This window comes from Ornithorhynchus anatinus, chromosome 21 (assembly GCF_004115215.2).
Source record: "Ornithorhynchus anatinus isolate Pmale09 chromosome 21, mOrnAna1.pri.v4, whole genome shotgun sequence".
Classification (NCBI taxonomy): Eukaryota; Metazoa; Chordata; class Mammalia; order Monotremata; family Ornithorhynchidae; genus Ornithorhynchus; species Ornithorhynchus anatinus.
In genome coordinates, this window is record NC_041748.1 from 6,922,762 (window position 1) to 6,941,186 (window position 18,425).

Sequence of the window (18,425 nt, forward strand, 5' to 3'; positions counted from 1 at the left end):
GATTAGAGCCCAAGTTTCCTGAATCCCAGGCCTATGTTCTTGTGCTGTTTTCTCTAGCCCGTGCTGCGTCTCATATAGAAGATCGTGAGGGGAATCTCATTTTGTGATTTATTGGAATCGATCAATGAAAAAGTATTTACTGAGGGTTAACTGGGTGGAGAGAATTCTACTAAGCCCTTGGAGAAATGCAACAGAGGAAAAGAGAAACCCTCAAGAAATTTACAGCAGACATGTCGTAGAGTGGGGATTAGAATCCAGGTCCTTCTGACTCCCAGGCCCATACTCTATCTACTAAGACATGCTGATTCTCTCCCTCTCCCTCTCTGTCTCTTCCTCCCTCTCTCCCCTCCCTCCTTTCCTCTCTCTCTCTCGTTCCCTCAACAGCCTCCAGCTCGGGGATAGAGCCAGACCACTCTGATCTGGTGTTTTCTGGCAGCAAAGGTTGATGGGAATAGTTGATATGGTATTGTTCAGTAACCTGATAAATCAATAGTGGCGTCTGCTCAACTGGTTCTGCACAGTGAGAAGGTCAGCACTAGAGGAGTGAAGTATGCAGGCTGGGTTGTAGGAGAGAAGCGAGGTGAGGTAGGAGGGGGCAAGGTGATGGACGGCTTTAAAGCCAGTGGTGAGGAGTTTTTGTTTGATGAGGAGGTGGATGGGCAACCATTAGGATTTCTTAAGGAGTGAGGAAACATGTCCTGAGCATTTCTGTAGAAAAATAATCCAGGCAAAGAGTGAAGTTTGGACTTGATTGGGGAAAGACAGGAGGCTGGGAGGTCAGCAAGGAGGCTGATGCAGTAATCCAAGTGGGATGAGTGATTGTATTAATATGCTGACAGTTCGGTTGGAGCAGGAAGGTCGGATTTCAGAGATGTTGTGAAGGTCGGAGTGACAGGATTTAGTGATGGATTGAATATGTGGGTTGAATAAGAGAGAAGAGTCAAAGAAAATGCCAGCGTTAAGGGCTTGAGAGACAGGAAGCATGGTGGTGCCATCTATACTGACGGGAAAGTCAAGGGGAGGACAGGATCTGGGTGGGAAGACAACAAGCTCTGTTTTGGGAATGTTAAACTTGAGGTGACGGGAGAACATCCAAGTAGAGATGTCTTGAAGGCAGGAGGAAATGCAAAACTGCAGAGGAGGAGAAAATCAGGGCTGGAGATCAGTGTAAGCACTGGAGCACATAGTAAGTACTTCATAAATGCCATTATTATTATTATTATTATCACTCAAAAAAGAGTTACAGAGAGCATCTGATTTACTTTCAGATAGAAAGCCATGACTTGGAGTACTCTGTGGACCCATAATCTGAAAATCAGATTGGAGGCAGGTGGATGTGTTCAGGTTTCCATGGTAGTTAGGGTGGGCTACTGGAAGAAAACGAGGCCCCTAGAATGCACAGAATCAGCCATTCAGTAGTGTTTACTGCTGTACTAATCTTTTGAAGAGGTCAGTAGAAATATGTCTGATCATTCATTCATTCATTCATGCAATCATATTTATTGCGTGCTTACTGTGTGCAGAGCACTGTACTAAGCACTTGGAAAGTACAGTTCAGAAACAAATAGAGACAATCCCCACCCAAAAACGGGCTCACAGTCTAGAAGGGGGTAGACAGACGACAAAACACAACAGGTAGACGGGCATCAATAGCATCAATATAATTAAATAGAATTATAGATATTTGTCCATCATTAATAAAATAGAATAATATGTACATATATACACAAGTGTTGTGGGGAGGGGAGGAGGGTAGAGTAGAGGAAAAGGAGGGCTCAGTTTGGAAAGGCCTCCTGAAGGAGCTGAGTTCTCAGAAGGGTTTGGAAGGGGGGAAGATAGTTTGGCGGATGTGAGGAGGGAGGGCATTCTAGGCCAGAGGTAGGACGTGGGCCAGGGGTCAATGGCGGGACAGGTGAGAACGAGGCCCAGTGAGACGGTTAGTGGCAGAGGAGCGGAGTGTGTGGGCTGGGCTAGAGAAGGAGAGAAGGGAAGTAAGGTAAGGGGGATGCAAGGTGATGGAGAGCTTTGAAGCCAATAGTGAGGAGTTTTTGCTCTCAAGGAGCTCATAAGCCAGCAGGGGCAACAGACACAAAATGGACTGTAAGTTCGTTACAGTCAGGGGATGTGTCTACCAACTCTTATATTGCACTCTCCCAAGTGCTTAGTATAATGCTTTGCTCACAGTAAGCACTCAATAAATACGATTGAACAAACGAACGAACGAAAGAACGAATGAACGAATGAATGAATGAATGAATGAATGAATGAATGAATGAATGAATGACTACTGAGTGCTTGCTTTGTGCAGGGCACTGGACTAAGTACTGGGAGAGCATACCAGAGTTGAGAGTCACAATCCCTTCCTTCAGGGAGCAAGGAATGTGTCTGTTTATTGTCTTCTCCCAAGTGCTCAGTAAAGTGTTCTGCACACAATAAGTGCTCAATAAATACCACTGACGATTGACTGAAGCACTGAACTACTTGTGTCCCTGAAGACCATGAACCTTTGTAAAAACATGAGGTAACCAATGAAGACAAAAGAAAATGAGCTCGTGGACCGATAGATAAGGTAAAGCCATTTAAGAAACCTAATAAAAGAGAAAAGAAATGAAACCGTTTGTATCCATGAAAAGTTCTTCTCATGAATTCAGAAGCAAAACCCTGACCAGCGTTTCTGGTGAATGGCATCTTCCATGTCTAATTAATCATAATCATACCTGTGGTACTTCTTAAACGCTTACTATGTGCCAGGCCCTGTACTACGTCCTGGGTGGTTACAAGCAAATGGGGTTGGACACAGTTCCTGTCCCACAGAAGGCTCACAGTCTCAATTCCTGTTTTACAGATGAAGGAACTGAGGCTCAGAGAAGTGAAGTGACTTGTCCAAGGTTACACAGCAGGGATGTGGTGGAGCTGGGATTAGAACCCATGACCCTCTGACTCCTAGGCCTGTGCTCTATCCCTCGTGTATATTCCCAGTGCTCAGTAAAGTGCTCCGCACTCAGTAAGCACTTAATAAAGCAGCTTTAAAACACTCAAACGATTCTCCCCTTTCCTACCTTACCTCACCGATCTCCTGCTACAACCCAGCCCGCACACTTTGCTCCTCTAATGCCAACCTTCCCACTGTCCCTCAGTCTAGTCCATCTCACCCCCGACCCTTCATCCACATCCTTCCTAGGGTCTGGAACGCCCTCCCCCTTCGTATCCATCAGACGATCACTCTCCCCATCTTCAAAGTCTTATTAAAATCACATCTCCTCCAAGAGGCCTTCCTCGACGAAGCCCCCATTTCCATTACTCCTTCTCCGTTCCGTATACTTGAGTTTTTACCCTTTATCATAATGTTGGTATTTGTTAAGTGCTTACTATGTGCAGAGCACTGTTCTAAGCGCTGGGGTAGATACAGGGTAATCAGGTTGTCCCATGTGAGGCTCACAGTCTTAATCCCCATTTTACAGATGAGGGAACTGAGGCACAGAGAAGTTAAGTGACTTGCCCACAGTCATACAGCTGACAAGTGGCAGAGTCAGGATTCGAACCTGTGACCTCTGACTCCCAAGCCCGGGCTCATGAACCTCACCTCAGCCCCACAGTACTTACGTGCATATCCATAATTTATTTTAATGTCCGCCTCCCTCCCTTGACTGTAAACCCCATGTGGGTAGGACGTATCTATCAACTCTCTTAAATTGAAATCTTCAAGTGCGTAGTATATCACTCTGCATGCAGTAAGCGCTCAATAAATAGCATTGATTGAATAAATATTACTCCAACCTCTACTATTACATAGAAAGAAAACATTAGATCTCAATCTTTATTTGGGCTTTCTAGGAAGTATCGAAGGGAACCGTGGTCTGAAATTGTATATATCATTTTTCTCTTTCCAGGGATTCACTGGCATTTTTTTTATTGATCTCCCTGAAGGCTCAGGGTAATGAAGTAGTCAGGGAAAGGTGAATTTATGAACCCATCAAACACCTCCGATTTGCGTATTGATTTTGATTGACTTTTATTCAAAGGGCAACTAATGTTCTGCGAATTCAAAATATGCATAAGATGAATGAGTGTTTTTCCCTGCACTCAATAATATTGACTCTTAGGTCCCGAATACCTGTTTCAAACAGTTCCGCCTCCATCTGAAATAAAAGTTAATATGCGAAACCGTGTATTGAATTAGGACAGAGCGTTTTGATTTCGACCGTAGGTCGATAGTTTACTTTGACGTAGGTGTGTGGTAAATGCAGGTGGTGATTTTCATCCAGAGGCAGGCTTCTTGTATAGCCACTAGATAAAAAGTTGAAGGTTTCCAGTGATTGATGGTGCTAATTAAAGGTCATGAAGGAACCAGTGGATGAAGACAAAAGAACAAAACAAAATACACACGCATCTTAATCCCTTTCTCAGTGAACAGTTCCTTTCCTGTCAGGAGTGAGGAGATGTGGGGAAGAGTGGATATAAATCTCTACAAACTTCAGGGAGCATTTTATAAGGGTTTTTTTTATACTCTGCAGTTTTTCTTTTCTTAAAGGGAGGGGTGATCCTGGGCTAACTTTGGGAAACGGAACTGAGAGACCCTTCCTATTCTTTGTGTCCCAGGTCATAGGAAACAGGATCCTGGGCCCTGTCCAAGGCAGAGATCTCTGGTTTAGCAAAAGCGTGGCCCAGAGACAACAGCATGCCTAGTGGGTACCACATGGGCCTGGAAGTCAGAAGGACCTGGATTCTTATCCCGGTTCCACCGCTTGTCTACTGTGTGACCATGGGCAAATCGCTTAAATTCTCTGTGTCTCGGTTCCCTCATCTGTAAAATGGGCATTAAGATTATAAACCCAGTATGGGACCCATATGAGCCCTGTGTGTCCAACCTGATTGGCTTGTGTAATAATAATTATGGTATGTGTTAAGAGCTTACTATGTGCCAGGTACTGTTCTAAGCATGGGGACACTGTTCTAAGCTCTGGATCTACCCCAGTGCTTAGTACAATGCCTAGCACGTAGTAAGCGCTTAAATAAATATCATTAAAAAATGGCAGCGTGAGGGGAGGAGAATGAAAGTTCTGCCTTGCAATCCACCTGGACTGGTGCAGTTCCATTTGATCAATCAATCAATCGATCAATCATATCCATCGAGTACTTACTGTGGGCAGAGCACAGTATTTAGTATAATATAGCAGAGCTGGTAGACATTTATCACTGAACTAAGTGCTGGGGTATTCATTCATTCATTAAATCGTATTTACTGCACACTTACAGTGTTCAGAGCACTGTACTAAGCACTTGGAAAGTACATTTCAGCAATAAAGAGAAGCAATCCCTGCCCACACCGGGCTTACAGTCTAGAAGCAGCGTGGCTCACTGGAAAGAGCACGGGCTTTGGAGTCAGAGGTCATGGGTTCGAACCCCGGCTCTACCACTTGTCAGCTGTGTGACTTTGGGCAAGTCACTTAACTTCTCGGTGCCTCAGTTCCCTCATCTGTAAAATGGGGATTAAGACTGTGAGCCCCACGTGGGACAACCTGATTCCCCTGTGTCTACCCCAGCGCTTAGAACAGTGCTCGGCACATAGTAAGCGCTTAACAAATACCAACATTATTATTATTATTAGAAGGGGGGAGACAGACAACAAAACAAATAAACAGGCATCAAAAGCATCAATATAAATAAATGGAATTATAGATATAAACATGTCAAAACAAGTAAGCAGGAATTAAATGAATAGATGTATAGATATGTAGATATATACACAAATGCTTTGTAGCAGGGGGGCAGAGCAAGGGAGTGGCGAGTTGGGGCGATGGAGAGAGGAGAAGGAGCTGAGGAAAAGAGAGGCTTGGTCTGGGAAGGCCTCTTGGAGGAGGTGAGCCTTCAGAAGGGCTTTGAAGGGGTAAAGTGTGACCGTTTGGCGGATTTGAGGAGGGAGGGCGTTCCAGGCCAGAGGTAGGACATGGGCTAGGGGACGACGTCGGGACGGGTGAGAACGAGGTACAGTGAGGTTAGCAGCAGAGGAGTGGAGTGTGCGGGCTGGGCTGGAGAAGGAGAGAAGGGAGGTGAGGTAGGAGGGGGCAAGGTGATGGAGAGCTTTGAAGCCAAGAGTGAGGAGTTTCTGCTGGATATGGAGGTTGACAGGCAACCACTGAAGATTTTTGAGGAGGGGCGTGACATGCCCGGAACGTTTCTGTAGAAAGATAATCCGGGCAGCAGAGTGAAGTATGGGCTGAAGTAAGGAGAGACAGGAGGTTGGGAGGTGAGAAAGGATGCTGATGCAGTAATCCAGTCGGGATAGGATGAGTGATCGTGTAGTGGTTTGGATGGAGAGGAAAGGGTGGATCATGGCGATGTTGTAAAGGTGAAGCCGGCAGGCTTTGGTGACAGATTGGATATGTGGAGTGAATGAGAGAGCGGAGTCAAGGATGACACCAGGTTTGCGGGCTTATGAGACGGAAAAGATGCCTGTGCCATCCACAGTGACGGGAAGGTCAGAGAGAGACCAGGGTTTGGAAGGGAAGATAAGGAGCTCTGTCATGGACTTGTTGAGTTTTAGGTGGCAGAAGGACATCCAAGTAGAGATGTCCTGAAGGCAGGAGGAAATGTGAGCCTGGAGGGAGGGAGGGAGAACAGGGGAGGAGATATAGATTTGGGTGTCATCCGCATAGAGATGATAGTTGAAGCCGTGGGAGCCAATGAGTTCACCAAGGGAGTGAGTGTAGGTGGAGAACAGAAGGGGACCAAGAACTGACCTTTGAGGAACCCCTACAGTTAGGGGATGGGAGCGGGAGAAGGAGCCCGCGAAGGAATCTGAGACTGAACGGCCAGAGTGATGAGGAGAACCAGGAGAGAATAGTCAGTGAAGCCAAGGTTGGAGAATTGTACATTCCAAGCGCTTAGTACAATGCTCTGCACATAGTAAGCGCTCAATAAATACTGTTGAATGAATGAATAACATTTTGAGGAGAAGGGGACGGTCCACAGTGTCAAAGGCAGCTGAGAGGTCGAGGAGGATTAGGATGGAGTAGGTCCCACGTAGGGCTCCGCAGTCTAAGTAGGAGGGAGAACGGGTATCGAATCCCCATTTTTATAGATGAGGAAATGGAGTCAAAAGAAGTGAAGTGACTTGCCCGACGTCCCACAGCAGACAAGTGGCAGAACCTGGGAGAGAAGAACCCGGGTCCTCTGACGCCCGGCCAGTGCCCTTTCCACCGGGCCACACTGCTTCCCCCGATCCCAAGCTCGAAGGCCTGTGGGAGTTAAGATCATGGTCGTGACCTGGGAGACAGAGGGTGGAAAGGCCCCAGTGATTTTTTTTTAAATGCTTGATTCGGGCAGAGATGAGGATGTCTCGGAGGAAATGTGGCATCCCGCCCTGACGTCTTCATTAGGGTCCTTTGAGGAGGCTGTCACTTGGCTCACATATCATCGCCAAGGCCAGCAGCGAGGATGTTTAATCACAGCCCAGAGGGGATGCTCGAGGCCTGAGGCGGGAGGTGGGTGTGCTCCGAATGTCAGAGAAGGACAGGGGAAACCACCCCCCAAGCGGTCAGGATGTCATTCATTCCTTCATTCATTCGATCGTATTTATTGAGCGCTTACTGTGTGAAAGCGCTGTACTAAGGGCATGGGCTTAGAGAAGCAGCGTGACTCAGTGGAAAGAGCACGGGTCTGGGAGTCAGAGTTCATGGGTTCTAATCCTGGCTCCGCCACTTGTCGGATGTGTGACTTTGGGCAAGTCACTTAACTTCTCTGTGCCTCAGTTACCTCATCTGTAAAATGGTGATTAAGACTGTGAGCCCCACGTGGGCCAACCTGATTACCTTGTATCTATCCCAGTGCTTAGAACAGTGCTTGGCACATAGTAAGCGCTTAACAGATACCGTCGTTATTATTTATTATGGGCGAGTACAATATAACAACAAACAGACACATTATCTGGTCACAACGAGATGACAATCTAGAATGTTTTGAATGTTCACACCTGCCCATCAGGAGTGGGATCACTAATAGTAATAACGACTGTGGTATTTGTTAAGCGCATACTCTGAACCAGGCACTGTACGAAGCTCTGGGGTAGATACAAGCTAATCAGGTTAGACAGAATCCCTGCCCCATATGGGGCTCACAGTCTTAATCCCCATTTTACCGATGAGGCAACTGAGGCCCAGTTAAATGACTTGCCCAAGGTCACACAGCAGACATGTGGCAGAGCTGGGAGTAGAACCCAGGACCTTCCGACTGCCAGCCCTCTGCTCGATCCATGTAGATCACATGTGTAGAGCACTGTACTAAGGAACTGAGTAGCAGAGAAGCAGCAGTACAGAGAAGCAGCGTGGCGCAGGTGAAAGAGCACGGGCTTTGGAGTCAGGGCTCATGAGTTCGAATCCCAGCTCTGCCACTTGTCAGCTGTGTGACTGTGGGCAAGTCACTTAACTTCTCTGTGCCTCAGTTCCCTCATCTGTAAAATGGGGATTAAGACTGTGAGCCCCACGTGGGACAACCTGATTCCCCTGTGTTTACCCCAGCGCTTAGAACAGTGCTCTGCACATAGTAAGCGCTTAACAAATACCAACATTATTATTATTATTATTAACTGTCTTATGCTGTCAAGTCACCCCCGCCCCATAGCTACTCCATGGACACATCTCTCCCAGAACTCTCCAGTCTCCATTTCAATCGTTCTGGTAGTGGATCCATAGAGTTTTCTTGGTCAAAATCCGGAAGTGGTTTACCATCGCCTCCTTCCGCTCAGTAAACCTGAGTCTCTGCCCTCTACTCTCTCCCATGCCGCCGCTGTCCAGCACAGGTGAGTTTTGCTTTGTAGCAGACTGCCTTCCACTCGCTAGCCACAGCCCAAGCTAGGAATGGAATGGGTAGCCCTCTGCCTGACTTTCCCTCCCATAGCCAAGACTGGAAGAGTCCTGGAAACTCTCCAGATGTGATCCCAAGAGGGAAACAAGGAATTGGCATAGTACAATTAGATTGGCCACAGTCCCTGTCCTACGTGGGGCTTATAGTCTAATAGGGAGGGAGAACAGGAATTGAATCCCCATTTTGCAGATAAGGAAATGGAGGTTGAGCAGTGTTAAGTGAATTCCCCAAAGTCACACAGCAGGCAAAGGGCAGAGCCGGGAGTCTTCGGCTCAGTCAATAAATATGTTGAGCACTTACAACGTGCAGAGCACTGTACTATGCTTTTGGGAGAGCACCATACAACAGAATTAGCAAACATGTTCCCTGTTCCCAGTGAATTTACAATCTAGAGTGGGAAACTGCTAAGCCCTTGATTCCCGAGCCCCAACTCTTTTCACTGGCAAAAATGATAAGCTAGAGGTGGCATTTGTTTTAAGAGAAGCAGCATGGTGTAACGGATCGAGCCCGGGCCAGGGAGTCAGAAGGCCACGGGTCTAATTCCGGCTCCACCAGTTGTCTGCTGAGTGACCTTGGGCAAATCACTTCACTTCTCTCTGCCTCTGTTCCCTCATTTGTAAAATGGGGATTGACACCGTGAGCCCCACGTGGGACAGGGACTGTGTCCAACCCTATTTGCTTGTATCCACCTCAACGCTTAGTACGGTGCATGGCACATAGTAAGTACTTAACAAATACCTAAGTTATTATTATTGTCATTATTATTATTATTATTATCATTATTAAAATTCAAGCCAGTATCTTTCCATGTTGACCTGAAATTATCACCTCCATTTCTGTTTCCTAACCCCAGGGAAACAGACTTCCCTTCCTAGTCCCTGACTCCATGAGAGATCAACCCATCAATCTGGGAGTGGAATTTACTGAGCACTTACACTATGTAGAGCAATGGATTACGCTCTTGGGAGAGTACAATAAACTAAGTAAATAAGCTCTTACCTCAAGAGGTTTATAGTCTAGTAGGGGAACATTAAAATAAAATACAGGCAGGGGAAGCAAGCGAGCATTAGGTTATGTACAAAGGTGAAGCAGTGTGGTCTAGTGGATTGAGCATGGGCTTGGGAGTTGTAAGAACCTAATAACAATAATAATAATAATAATTATGGTATTCGTTAAGAGCTAACTATGTGCCAAGCACTATTCTAAGTGGTGGAGTAGATTCAAGGTAATCAAGTTGTCCCACGTGGGGCTCACAGTCTTAATCCCCATTTTACAGATGAGGTAACTGGCACAGAGAAGTTAAATGGCTTACCCCAAGGTCACACAGCAGACAAGCGGCAGAGCTGGGATTAGAACCCAAATCCTCTTGACTCCCAAACTCGTGGTCTTTCCACTAAGCCATACTGCTTCTGTGGGTTCTCTGGGTTCTAATCCCAGCTCTTGTACTTTGCTGTGAGACCTTGGACAAGTCACTTTAACTTCTCTGCATCTCAGTTCCCTCATCACTAAAATGGGGATTAAGGCTGTGAGCCCCATGTAGGACAGAGACTGGGTCCAACATGATGATCCTGTCCCTGCCCCAGTGCGCTTGTCACTTAGTAAGCACTTAACAAGAACCAGGATTATTATTAAAATAATAATTATTAAATCTTTTCTCATCTCCTCTGGTGTAAAATGGGTTCATTAGGTGGTCAGAAGACAATTCACGTATTAGTTCTACCAAGATCCCTTTGCTACCCACTCATTCCCTCCAAACATCAAAATGTAATTTGGTTAATATTGCCAGAAAGGACATTCCATTAAAGATTTACAGCAGCCTGGATCTGAATTAAAACTTTCTATCACAGACATATGCCTCTTAAAGGAAACGACTCGCCGTACACATTTGGAGAAATAGGCACTCCGAGGAGTTAGTAAAATTACAATTTCCAGATTGACATTTCCAGAATATAAATGAAGAATTAAAATGCTATAAAGGCGACATTGCAATGCAAACGAGGGAGAAATGATCGAAGCGTGCATCCCAAAGTTGGGTTGTTATTTTAGAAACCATCCTTGCGATGGGAAATGACTTTTACTTTGTCATAGCGTGACTCAATCAGGGCTTTCTGTTTGTTTCTTTAAGATTGCTAAATTTATTTTCAGGGCATTCCACTAAACGCTGTCTGTCATTTCCGGGAAGGGCGATATGCTAAATGGAAATGCTAAATGTTCAGGGAAGAATTTCTATACCAACGCTATTCCAGTGGAGCCTCGTAATGGTCATATTTTCAACCATTTCTGTAAGACTTTAGGACAGTATTTTGAAAACAGTACTCCTGAGGCTTCCTTCCCCGATTATCTATTTGGAAACTGGAAATGAGTCTCCTTCCTCTTATAATATTCCCTCTCCATTAGGAGGAAATGTGTCGTTTTCTCTTCTTCTGTGTGCAATACACCACGCATGAATGAGACTAGGGGTGTGTTGGCTTCCATGAGAAAAGACTACCCTTGTTGATCAAGTCTTCAGGAAACACACAACTCTGGGAAGGCTTTATTAAGCGGCACCTGATGCTACGGTGAGGTTATTTAGTCTTCAGATGTCCCAGATGTGAGAAAATCTCCAAGCGGCATCTTGGCGAAGCAGGTTTTCTTTGTTTGGTCTAGAGGGGTTTCGAGTAGAAAGGACATCTCAGGTTCAGCTCCGAATTTTCCCAACCATCCGCTTGATTGTCACTGAGGCGTCTTAGAGGAGCCACACAGAAAATGACTTTTGAAAGGAGCGGTGAGGGGGATGGATCACTCAAATTGACGCTCCGGGTCTCCGATCAATCAGTTGTATTTATTGAGAGCTTACTGTGTGCAGAGCATTCCATAGTATTTATTGAGCACTTACTATGTGCAGAGTACTGGACTAAGCGCTTGGAAGGTACAATTTGGCGACAGATAGAGACAGTCCCTGCCCTTTGATGGGCTCACAGTCTAATCGGGGGAGAGGGACAGACAAAAACAATGGCAATAAATAGAATCAAGGAGATGATCACCTCATTAAAACAGTAGCAAATAAATAGAATCAGGGTGATGTACATCTCATTAAATAAAATAAATAGGGTGATGAAAATATTTACAGTTGAGCGGACGAGTACGGTGCTGAGGGGAGGGGACGGGAGAGGGGGAGGAGGAGGAGAGGGAAAGGGGGAGAAGAGGGTTTAGCTGCGGAGAGGTGGAGTGGGGGGGTAGAGGGAGCAGAGAGAAAAGGGAAGCTCAGTGTGGCAAGGCCTCTTGGAGGAGGTGAGCTTTAAGTAGGGTTTTGAAGAGGGGAAGAGAATGAGTTTGTCGGAGGTGAGGTGAGAGGGCGTTCCAGGACCGCGGGAGGACGTGGCCCAGGGGTCGACGGCAGGATAGGCGAGAATAATAATAATGTTAGTATTTGTTAAGCGCTTACTAGGTGCAGAGCACTGTTCTAAGCGCTGGGGTAGACACAGGGGAATCAGGTTGTCCCACGTGGGGCTCGCAGTCTTCATCCCCATTTTCCAGAGGAGGTCACTGAGGCCCAGAGAAGGGAAGTGACTCACCCACAGTCACACAGCTGACAATAATGTTGGTATTTGTTAAGCGCTTCCTAGGTGCAGAGCACTGTTGTAAGCGCTGGGGGAGATACAGGGTCATCAGGTTGTCCCACGTGGGGCTCCCGGTCTTCATCCCCCTTTTACAGATGGGGTAACTGAGGCCCAGAGAAGTGAAGTGACTTGCCCACAGTCACACAGCTGACAATGTTATTTGCTAAGCGCTTACTAGGTGCAGAGCACTGTTCTAAGCGCTGGGGGAGACACAGGGGAATCAGGTTGTCCTACGTGGGGCTTCATCCCCATTTGACAGATGAGGGAACCGAGGCCCAGAGAAGTGACTTGCCCACGGTCCCACAGCTGACAAGGGGCGGGGCCGGGATTCGAACCCATGACCTCGGACTCCCCAGCCCGGGCTCTTGCCACTGAGCCACGCTTGAACGAGGGACGGTGAGGAGGTGGGCGGTAGAAAGAGACAAGGGAGGAGAGGTAGCAGGGGGCAAGGGGATGGAGAGCCTCGAAGCCCAGGGTGAGAAGTTCTGTCGCTTGCACAAGTCAGAATCTGCTACCAATGCAATGGTGGCAGCTTTGCCATCAACAAGCAGATGCTCTTCCATGCCTAGGACAGAGCACTGTACAGAGCACTGTACTGAGCGCTTGGGAGGGCTCAGTACAACAATAAACAATCATATTCCCTGTGTACAGTGAGTTCACTTAGTGGATAGAGCGCAATCCTGGGAGTCAGAAGGTCATGGGTTCTAATCTCAGCTCTGCCATATATCTGCAGTGTCACCTTGGTCAAGTCACTAAACTTCTCTGTGCCTCAGTTCCCTCATCTGAAATGGGATTTGAGATTATGAGCCCCACATGGGACAGGTACCGTGTCCAACTCCATTTGCTCGGATCCTCTCCGGCGCTTAGTGTTCATTCAATAGTATTTATTGAGCTCTTACTATGTGCACAGCACTGTACTAAGTGCTTGGAATGTACAAATCGGTAACAGATAGAGACAGTCCCTGCCCTTTGACGGGCTTACGGTCTAATCGGGGGAGACGGACAGACGAGAACAGTGGCAATAAATAGAATCAAGGGGATGATAGAATCAAGGGAATATTAAGGGCACTTAATACAGTGCCTGGCACATAATAAGTGCTTAACAAATACCAGCATTATTATTATTATTGTTTCATGTGATAGGCGACTCTGAAGTTACATTTGGAGACATCGCTTCTGCTCCCTCTAGGAACTTTCAATAGGCAGGATTCAATGTAAGAAAACCCTAAGAAGGAGTAAGGTGTCAGGAAAACCCAGCTGTTCCCCAAAATGATGGCTCAGCAGACTGGGAAACAAATTAAACACTAAAGTTGGTCAAACCCAGAACTCAACAGAGACCTGCGGGCAAAGTGAGGAAAAACTATAAAAATGGAAATTAGGCCAGATTCAAACAGAGAATAAAGTAAAATGCCCAGCTGGGAAGGGGTAAGATTAGAAATGTTCAAAGTACAAAGGAGAGCTGCCTGTTATGAGACATAAAGAGTAGCTATAAAAAAAAATACAAGCAATTTAGAGGCAAAGTCCCTTCCTTTCCCAGTAAGAAGGAGAAAGGCAGAGAGACCATGGTGAAAAATGTGAGCTCGTTGTGGTCAGGGAGTATATCTACCGACTCCGTTGCAGGGGTACTCTTCCAAATGCATAGTACAGTGCTCAGCACACAGTAAGTGTTCAGTAAATCCTGTTGATTGATTTTTATTCTTATTCCCTTTTGTCCTTCCAAACAAGTGTCAAGTGCTTAGTACAGTACTCTGCACTTAGTAAGTGCTCAATAAATGCTACTGAATGAATAACGGCAATTACAGAGTGGAAAAATTCTCCTTGGTGATGAAAGATGGGGAACCCAAGCTAGAATAATTAAGGTAGCTCAAAAACCAGGATGTAATGACATCTGAATTCACACATCCCAGCTCTGTCACTTGTCAGCTGTGTGACTGTGGGCAAGTCACTTAACTTCTCTGTGCCTCAGTTACCTCATCTGTAAAATGGGGAGGAAGACTGTGAGTCCCATGTGGGACAACCTGATTCCCCTGTATCTCCCCCAGCGCTTAGAACAGTGCTCCGCACATAGTAAGCGCTTAACAAATACCAACATCATTATTATTACATCCCTCGGGTCGACCAATCGGTCCATCGGTGATATTTACAGAGCCCATGCTGTGTGCAGAGCACTGTGCAGGGCTAGGAAGAGGGTAGTTGGTAAACACTACCCCTGTCTTGAGGAACATACAGTCTAGAGGGGTTTAAGGAATTGGTGGTCGCTCCCACAGAGTTACCAGTTCCTCTCTCTCAGGACTCTTAGAGTCAGGTTACCTTCCTCTTTCAAAAGGAAAAATGGGAGACCCCGTAAATCCATGCAGATTGCTCAACCTGACATCAAGAGTATTTGCTGAGCACTTGCTGTGTGTGGAGCACTGTACTAAGTGCTTGGGAGAGTATAATATTACAGAGTTGGTAGATATGTTCCCTGCCCCCAAGGAGCTTACAGTCAAGGAGGGAGAGGCAATCACAGATGTGGATATATAGGGACTGTGGGGTTGAAGGTGGGGTAATGATAATAATAATCACAGTGCTTGTTAAGCGCTTAATATGTGCTAGGCACTGTACTAAGTGCTGGCTGGGAATGCAAGCTAATCGGGTTGGACACAGTCCCTGTCTCACATGGGGCTCACAATCTGAATCCCTATTTTACCCAGAGAAGGGAAGTGACCTGGCCAAGGTCACACAGCAGACACGTGGCAGAGCCGGGATTAGAACCCATGACCCTCTGACTCCCAGGTCTGTGCTCTATCCACTAGGCCATTGCTGTTTCTTCTTCTTCTTCTCCTGGGGTGTATTAAGGATACAAATAAAAAGTCAAGGATGACACAGAGGGGAGAGGGAGTAGGGGAAATCAGGGCTTAGTTGGGGAAGACCTTGACATCAATATTGGGTTAGCTACTAAAAAATAATCAATCACTGCAACGATTTTGTAGTGCAGACTTTTTTTTGGAAACATCCAACATGACATTATGGAACTACAGGAGAAGCAAGGTGCAGTTATTGAGCCTTTAGTAAAGTTTTTCTCATTCCATTTCCCCCATGCTAACCTTAACAAGCGCTTGAAGAATACTACAAACCTTTTTACTCTTCCGTCCTCAACAACGGACCGGAAAAATGTCATCTCAGCAATCCTACTCTCCATCAAGAGAGGGTTAGTCAAATGGCTCAGAGGTTTTGGAAGTGGTTCTATGCGGGGATCAATCATGGCAGCAGTGTGGTCTTGTGGAAAGGACACCGGCCTTGGAGTCAGAGGACCTGGGTTCTAATTCTGACCTTGTGACCTGGGGCAAGTCACTTCATTGCTCTGTGCCTGAGTTCCCCTTTTGTAAAATAGACATTAAATACCTGTTCTCCTTCCCACTTAGACAGAGAGCCCCTTGCGGGACAAGGACTGTGTTCTACCTGATTAACTTGTACCTTCCACAGTGTCCGGCACAGGGTAAGTGCCTAACAGATACCATTATCACCATTGTCGGACCAGTTCTATTTAGAAATGCTATCGGTCACCTGGAATGAGCAATGGAAAGCGTGCTAATCAAAATTTCACATGATACAATCTGGGGCTCAGATGCTAATGCTTTGGAAGACTGTTGGTCTGAACGAATTGGAAAAATGGTTTTAGAACAGGATGGAATTCAGTGGAGAAAAGAACGTGCTCATGCACTCTGTGATGAAAATCAAATGACACACATCCAGGATGGGAGTAGACTGGCTGGGTTCGAGGGGGGCATCAGAAAAAGACCTGGGGGACATAGTAGACCACATCTGTGGGCCATTAGGGTATCATTGGGTATCAATGTGGGTATCATTAGGCACAAATACCATTCAAGAATCTCTTTTCAAGAATAATAATGATAATAATGGTATTTGTTAAGTGTTTACTGTGGGCCAAGCACTGTTCTAAAGTGCTGAGAAGCAGCAAGGCCCAGTGAAAAAAGCAAAAGGCTGGGAGATAGAAAGGCATGCGTTCTAATCCTGGTTCCGCCACTTGTCTGCTGTGTGACCTCGAGCAAGTCAGTTAACTTTTCTGGGCCTCAGTTATCTGATCTGTAAAATGGGGGTTAAGATTGTGAGCCTCATGTGGGATGCCTCAGTTACCTCATCTGTAAAATGGGGGTTAAGATTGTGAGCCTCATGTGGGACGGGGACTGTGTTCAAACTCACAACCTTCTATCTATCCCAGCTCTTAGTACAATACCTGGCACGTAGGAAGAGCTTAACAAATACCGTTTAAGTAAAAAAGATCAGAAAGTTACATATCCCTTTATTTAGCACATCAAACCTTATTAGAATCTGTGTTGCCAGTCTTTTGAGGAGAGGTTGAAGGAATTGGGATTGTTGAGCCTGGAGAAGAGAAATTTGAGGGGTAAGTTCATGAATGCCAATGAGGTGAGTCCAGAGAACTGGACTCCCTATCCTTGAAGGACTGAATACAAGAAAATAAATAAAAGAGACTATAAAAGAAAGTCTTCAATTAAAACAGGAGACATTACTTGGCTAGATTTTTTAACCATCAAGGATGTACACCCTGGGGATGTTGAAGAAAGCGATTTTTAAAAAACGGTATTTGTTAAAACACTAACCGTGTGTCAGGCACTTAAACACTGGTGTGATATAAGATGATCAGGTCGGACACAGTCCCTGTCCCACTTGGGGCTTACAGTCTTCATCCCCATTTTACAGTTGACGTCACTGAGGCTCAGATGGGTAGCCAACCATCCTGGTAGGAAGCAGGGAACTGGATGAGTTGATCTTTCTAGAGTTTGTCCAACTCTGAGATTCAGGAATTCTGTGCCCGAGGACCAACTGTCTCCTTTCTCCCTGTCTCTCTTCCAAGCCACCTCGAGGGCGACTGTCAGCATGGATGTAATCTTTTGCGACATTACGTTAGTGTTGCTTTCTCACCAGAGGATTGCGTTGGACAGCCAAATGGCTTCCTCAAATGCCATTTGAATATGCAACCACTCTTAGCTAAGGGTGTATGTGTTTTTAAATGACCTGTTCGATCCAGCCCGCACACTCCAGTCCTCTGCGGCTAACCTCCTCACTGTGCCTCGTTCTCGCCGGTCCCGCCGTCGACCCCCGGCCCACATCCTACCTCTGGCCTGGAATGCCCTCCCTCCTCATAGCCGCCAAACTAGCTCTCTCCCCACTTTCAAAGCCCTACTGAGAACTCACCTCCTCCAGGAGGCCTTCCCACACTGAACCCCCCCTTTCCCTCTGCTCCTCCTCCCCTCCCCATCGCCCCTACTCCCTCCCTCTGCCCTACCCCCTTCCCTGCCCCACAGCACCTGTGTCTATTGGACATATTTATTATTCCATTTATTTTATCAATGATGTGTATATATCTATAATTCTATTTATCAATTTTGATGCTATTGATGCCTGTTTACTTCTTTTGTTTTGTTGTCTGTCTCCTCCTTCTAGACTGTGAGCCCGATGTCGGGGAGGGATTGCCTCTATCTGTTGCCGAATTGTACTTTCCAAGCGCTTAGTACAGTGCTCTGCACACAGTAAGCACTCAATAAATACAATCGAATGAATGAATAATTCAGGCAACAATAGTGATTCTGTAGAACACATTTGTGCTTGAGGTTGTGGTGGAAGCCAGACTACTCAAACTACTCCACCAAGGCTCCCTTTGGCAAAATAAAAAAGTTTAAGGCTCAGAGGCTCAGGGCTCTGACTCATTTACACGTCTACTGACACTGATTTGCTTTAAAGCGGAATATCCATCTGTGATTATTGCGTGGGGAAAAATGTATGCAATCTTAAGGGAGCCTTACTACCTCCAAGATAAAACAAAACCTCCAAATCAATCTCTTCTTGCAACAGACCTGTGAGCTCAGCGAGCTCGTTTGGTCTAACGTGAGTTACCGGTTAGCAAAATATCATTTCCGTTTATCTGGGGAAAACTACAGAAGT

At 46.1% G+C, this 18,425-nt stretch overlaps 1 protein-coding gene and 2 non-coding genes across 9 annotated transcripts in view; 1 reads left to right on the forward strand and 2 right to left on the reverse strand.

Moving 5' to 3' along the window:
* The window catches only part of PDE1C (phosphodiesterase 1C), a 329,099-nt gene that overhangs the window by 210,929 nt on the left and 99,745 nt on the right, over nt 1-18,425 (forward strand). The window lies entirely within an intron of this gene.
* Nucleotides 8,808-8,945, reverse strand: LOC114806269. The gene has a single exon (XR_003754304.1). It is a non-coding gene; the product is annotated as a small nucleolar RNA SNORA7 (small nucleolar RNA).
* LOC114806258 lies at nt 12,945-13,049 on the reverse strand. The gene has a single exon (XR_003754293.1). It is a non-coding gene; the product is annotated as a small nucleolar RNA SNORA24 (small nucleolar RNA).